The following is a 6,000-nucleotide window of genomic DNA, read 5'->3' on the forward strand; positions in this document are numbered from 1 at the left end:
CCCATCTGGAGTACTGTGTCCAGGTGTGGAGCCTTCAGTACAAAAAAGACATAGAGATTTTGGAAAGGGTCCAGAGGAGGGCCACGAAGATGATCAGGGGGCTGGAGCACCTCCCCTATGAGGACAGGCTGAGGGAGTTGGGCTTGTTCAGCCTGGAGAAGAGAAGGTTGCGGGGTGACCTCATTGCAGCCTTTCAATACCTGAAGGGAACTTACTCCCAGGAGGGGAGTAAACTCTTCAAAAGGGCTGACAATAGCAGGACACGGGGAAATGGTTTTAAGTTGAAAGAGGGAAGATTTAGGTTGGATGTTAGGGGGAAGTTCTTCACTAGGAGAGTGGTTAGGCCCTGGAACAGGCTGCCCAGGGAGGTTGTGGATGCCCCGTCCTTGGAGGTGTTCAAGACCAGGTTGGACGGGGCCCTGGGCAACCTGATCTAGTAAATGTGTATGTTTGGTGGCCCTGCCAGGCAGGGGGGTTGGAACTACATGATCCTTGAGGTCCCTTCCAACCCGGGTCATTCTGTGATTCTGTGAATCATTAAGGTTGAAAAACACCTCTAAGATCTACCAGCCCAATGCCCACCTACCACCAATATTGCCCACTAAATCGTGTTCCCAAGTACCAGACCTACACTTTTATTGAACATCTCCAGTGATCATCTCTTCCTGGTATTATGTGCATATGACAGAATAATCGTCAGAAATGAGCTGATTTAGTGAGACCAGCAATACATCTTAGAGGCAAAAAAGACCTTGCCATTACTGGCACAGGGCACTGTGGCTCACCAACACTGACTTCCCATTCTGATTACTTATCAGAATCAGCAGCTGTCGTGTGCACTCTGTTGCATTTCTGATGAGTTGTCCTGGGGAACCAAAGCACCATACATTACCTTTCTCTAGCAACTGCATGGAGGTTTTTATGGATCAGCTGTATTAACTACAAGTTGTGATAGGAAAAGGTAGTTGAAAAAAGTCAAATGGAAGGACTCTGTGGACTCCAGAACAATGTGATAGCTTATATCTACTGCTTCCTTTTTTATTTTTCCCCTCTCCTGTGTGACTGCTTAACATTTACTTATCAAATACATGCAGCCATTCAGGCACTAATAAAGGACTCTGTCATTTCATAACAAGTTTTGGTGGAGAAGTTAGATAAAATGTAAGGTCTATATCCTTAAATTTAACCACGCTAACATTCTACTGTAGTTTGATACTTAATTCTTGGAAACATACAGGGGGTATGCATATACAGACATACACATGCACACAACCTATTGTAGGGTACCTGCTTTAGCAGGGGATTTGGATTCAATGATCTCTTGAGGTTCCTTCCAACCCCTGTGATTCTGTGTAGCAACACACATGTGGGAGCCTACAGTCTAGGACAGAATCTTAATGGCCACAGTGAGTAAAATACACTTATGACATTCTACATCCATGCAATTCTGTGCAAGAACTTGTGGAGATAGTGACAATGTTCTGTGCATTTCCTTCAAAGTACATTCATTAGGTTAAATTGTGCCTTTGACATCAGGCAAAATAATACTGTGGCTCTCAGATGACTGTCCTCAACGATTCAGCTTAAAAATCCCAGCAGATCCCATTTTCACTAGGAACCTTTAGAAATCTCACTGGGGTTGTACTGGCAGATCACTCACATGAATGCATTTCCCAGCAGAATACACATTTGTCGTTTTCTGAAAGTTCAGTTCCCTTCTGTTTTAAACACTGTTCACTGCAAAATGAAAAAAAAAAAAACAAACAAAAAACACAAAAACAAACAAAAAAAAAACAGCCAAGGCACATAAGGAGGAACTAAATCTTCTTATTACCTTTCCATATGTTTCCATACATCTTTTACTGAGGTCATTTTTACTCTAGGCAATCTACTGAATTTCAGGATTAAAACTTCATTGCATTTGAACTTCACAGAGTGACCAGTCTTCATCCAAATACAAAGAATTCCAAGTTATTTTTTAATAACATCAATTAGACAAAAGACTACTCCATGCATGGACAACCCTCAGCTCAATGGATACTAACAGGCTAAAAATGAGTAATTAAAAACATTCAGCACCTTTCAAAATATATTGTCACAGCAACTTACATATCTACGGGGTGTCTTTATTCCTGTCTCTCTCTATAAAAGAGCCAGTAGGGTTCAGAAGAATTGTGTGGACAGGGTTAGTATCAAGCAAAGCCAACTACAGCAATGGACATCTGCTTACAGGAGCAGGTAGGTAACACAAGCCAGAACTCAAAACATTTTCCACACTGTGTAATCCAAACTCAGATCCAAGATCCACTTTGTACTGAATCTGCACAATGTCTACATGAGCTTTTCATAGAATTTGTTTTATTTTGTCTTGCTAGAGTAAACAAACTATCATCAGCTTCTTTCAGTATAAAGAAGTTCTATATACCATGATCTCTTGTCTTACACTCCCCATTTCTGAAACATTTGAACGCCTCCTAAGGTATTTTGTTTTGGCTTTATTAAGAAAGAATACAAAGAGAAATGAGCTTGAAAGCTTTTAAAATAAATACTGGTTGGGTATTAATGTACTTGAAACAGAGAGTGGTGCAGTTAGCCTGAGTCCTTCTGTCCTGACCGGATACAGCCCTTGGCCAAACTTTAGCAAATCTCTCACCTTCATCACTTTTAATGGAATGAAGCATCAAACACCGGTGTAGCATTCAGCAGACACTGCACTCCTTGTCAAAACCAAGCCATGTGGTATCCCCCAATGCACAGTGATTTTGTTCCCTTGATTTAATGGAGTTCCCTCTGGGGCAAGACCTTCATCAGATCTACCGCACTCAATCCAACAGCATCAAACCAAAAGTGATAACCAGTATTTTAAAATCAAAGGCTTTTTTATCTGCTGCTTCAGACACATTAAATTTTAAATACTTTTTCACTAAACAAGCTGCCAGGAATGTCACCCATTGGTTTACGCACGCTTAAATCGCATTTCTATATTTAAACATGCATAGCCAGCAGAAGAACCTTACATTTCACAACTGCTTTACAACTGGCAGAAACCCACACCCCCACCATACTCTCCCCTGAAATGGGATTTCCACCTCAGGTAGCGACCCCCCCCACACCCAGCCATAAGCAGCCAAGTGGGGAAGGTGACATGGGGCAGGAGGAACGCGCAAAAATACACCCCCACCCACCCACCCACACACACACACACACACAGATACAGAGGACTTTAAAGGCAGCTGAAAGAAAAACTTGGTCTCCCTCTCCCGCCACGTCGCCTCCCCATGCACAAGGGAGCCTCTCGTCTGGCGGAGGTGAGGGTTGCTGCGAGAGGTTCCCCGGCATAGACGCTCCCCCAACCCCGTTCACCAGGAGACCGCCAGCAGCGCGGCTCCGTGCTGCCCGCCCGCTCCCGGAGTGAAAGGCGGAGGAAGGGCGTCACTTACGGGGCCCGGGCACGGCTCCTCTCGGCGGCGGGAAGGGCTGCGCTGGAGTTACGGGCTTAGCGGAGGGGCTCTCTCAGGGCCGAAAGGAGAAAGCCCCCATGCGTGGCCTTCCTACACGTGCGAGGCTTCCCCACTCCTCCTTCCCGCCCTTCCCTCCCCCTCAGGAGGCCGTACCCCCTCCTGCACAGCGCGGGGAGCCGGAGTCTCCTTGAGCGGCTTTCCCGCCGCGTCCTTCTGGGCCGTCTGAGCGCCCCTCACCGCCCGCCTCCGGTGGGTGCCGACACCTCAGGCGCTAAGCGCCAACATTATTCTAGTTCTTGCTTTAATTTACCAGCGTTTTCCGACCTAATTTCTCCCTGAATGCTTTGCGCTTCTGCCTCTTAGGAGCTTGGCTGCCGGGGTTAATGCCTCTAGAAACAATGTTTTCCACACAGTTTTAAATGGGTGAGCGTGTCGGGGTGCCTACCCTGACACCAGGCCACCTCCAGACTGAATGAAGCTCCTTATGTGGTATTAAGAAGTGGGCAGTCTTTATTGCAGTGCACAATGCATGCCTAATTCTGCCTAATGTGTGCAGCTGGTGCAAGAGATCTTCAGCTTATGTACATCTCTTGCGTTATATATGTAAAGATTTTCCTGGAAAGTGTGTACATATTCAATATTTTCCCCCAGAATCATTAACAAAGGTTTCCACTTCCTTGCATGTGCTCAGTTTTTTGTTTTTTTTTTTTTAATTTTTTTGAGGTGGGGGTCTTGGAACCCACAGTTCTTGCTTGGTACATCCTTTAGTTGATCATTCTGGTCTTTCTCAAGTTCCTTTTGTGGGATGGTTTGATGAGAGTGAACACCTGTTCTCATCTTATTGGAAACACTGGTTGTAGGTGGGATGGTTGGACTAGATGATCTTGGGGGTCTTTTACAACCTTGGTGATTCTATGATTCAATTATGAGCAGCCTTGTTGTGACAGGAATCTTCTGCAAACAGTCTATCTTCTGTTACCTAAGAACTTGTCAGAAAACAGTTCCCTGCTTTGAGATTTACATCTGCTTCTTTGGCCACCTAGCCCCTGTATCTTGAGTATAAGACTTCTATATCCTGAACATAACACAATTTGCACACAAAATAACCATTGTAAGACAAACGTTACAGAACCTGTACTTTTCCCTTTGTTTGATTAAAGGCATCAGCTTGGCTGCTGGGAGGAAGGCCAGGCCTGCACTAGAGCCAGGCCCTTCAAACTGCTGAAAACCCTACAAACTTTTCTTGAATATATTTCATAGAGCAGCTCTGAGGCACGCTTGGTAGGAAAGTGCATCATGTATAGCTCAATCTGGAATTTCATGGCCAAGGACCGGGGAGCATTGGGAACAGGGGAAAGAGCTATTGCAACTCTGAACATGTCATTCCTTGGATATTGCTTATGAGACACACCATAGGCCAAACTTGTCTGAGAGCTGCAAAAAGTGCCACAGTATTAGGCCTGACACACATATACAGTTCTGGTTCTTTTCATTCTGGTGTTGTCCATCAGCTCCATAAAACTCTGCTTCTTCTTACGAGTTTCGTCATTTTTGTTAGAGACGTCTGTGACTTGTTCTGTGTTTCCAAAGGTTGGAGAGGTTTTGTGCTTCTCCCTCCTTCAGCCTAAATAATTCAGATTGTTCCCCTGGGCCAGATATTCTAAAATACTTGTTTTAAGCCTAAGAATAGTCTTTGGCTAAGGAGAGCTATTGCTAAGAATAGCAAGCATTAAGAATAGCTGGAATAAATCTTACAATCATCATCTCTTTCTCCCTGCACATATTCTACTTACAAAAGACCTTTCCTTACTATGGTCTGCATACATCAGACTGTTGGGAATACCTTTAAAAATTTTGGCTGTGGATCTGCTTGTCTCTCTTCCTTAATGTTCAGTTATTGCATATGGTGTGTACATATGTGCAAATATATATATGTACATACTTGCTCATCCCTTCTGTCATCTTTAAGAAAACAGTTGTTCTGCAAACACCAGAGCTCAGTGATACAGCTGACTTGTGAATAAAAGTCTCCATTGTCTTTATCATGTGCCATCTTTGAATCCGTGTCTTTTGCTTAGATGCAACTTTCTAATAAATTTTGTATCAATTATATTGCGTATGGTATGATTAGCAGTTCATGCATTCTCTATTTCACTGCTGGGCCAAACTCTTCTGTAAATTTCTACACATAGTTCTTAAAATTTGCTTCAGAAATATTTAAATCTTGAAATATTGAAATCCGGCTTAAGCGGGGTTTTAAAATGCCATGATTTAAAACAGGAAAAGGAGCCAGATAGTCTCTCAATCCTTACTTATACTGCATTGCTCCATTAACAAATGCGGTGGATTTGCCTGCTCTCATGCTCTGCAATGACTTTGAAATGTTAACAGATAGGTAACTGCTTTTATAAAAAGGCAGAATGTCACAAAACTCAGTATGAATGTTTCTGGAAGGTTTGGTAGTCCTCCACAACCACAGCTTTCTTTTTCTTCAGTGGAAAGTCCTTTCCCAGCAACTGCGCAGCTGAGGTAAATTTGC

General features: G+C 43.7%; 1 protein-coding gene across 4 annotated transcripts in view; it reads right to left on the reverse strand.

Moving 5' to 3' along the window:
- The window catches only part of SLC7A2 (solute carrier family 7 member 2), a 36,989-nt gene extending 33,303 nt beyond the window's left edge, over positions 1–3,686 (reverse strand). Inside the window, exon 1 of one of the 4 annotated variants that reach the window (XR_014945411.1) lies at positions 3,441–3,585. The gene's annotated coding sequence lies outside the window, so the exon portion shown is untranslated. Of the gene's footprint in view, positions 1–3,440 lie in introns of all 4 variants that reach the window. The other 3 variants (XR_014945413.1, XM_015862347.3, XM_085545345.1) reach the window with 3 other exon arrangements.
- Between the last annotated feature and the right edge of the window lie 2,314 nt (positions 3,687–6,000).

The sequence above is a fragment of the Coturnix japonica genome, chromosome 4 (assembly GCF_054131305.1).
Source record: "Coturnix japonica strain WE chromosome 4, WE-NBRP24, whole genome shotgun sequence".
In the NCBI taxonomy this organism is placed as follows: Eukaryota; Metazoa; Chordata; class Aves; order Galliformes; family Phasianidae; genus Coturnix; species Coturnix japonica.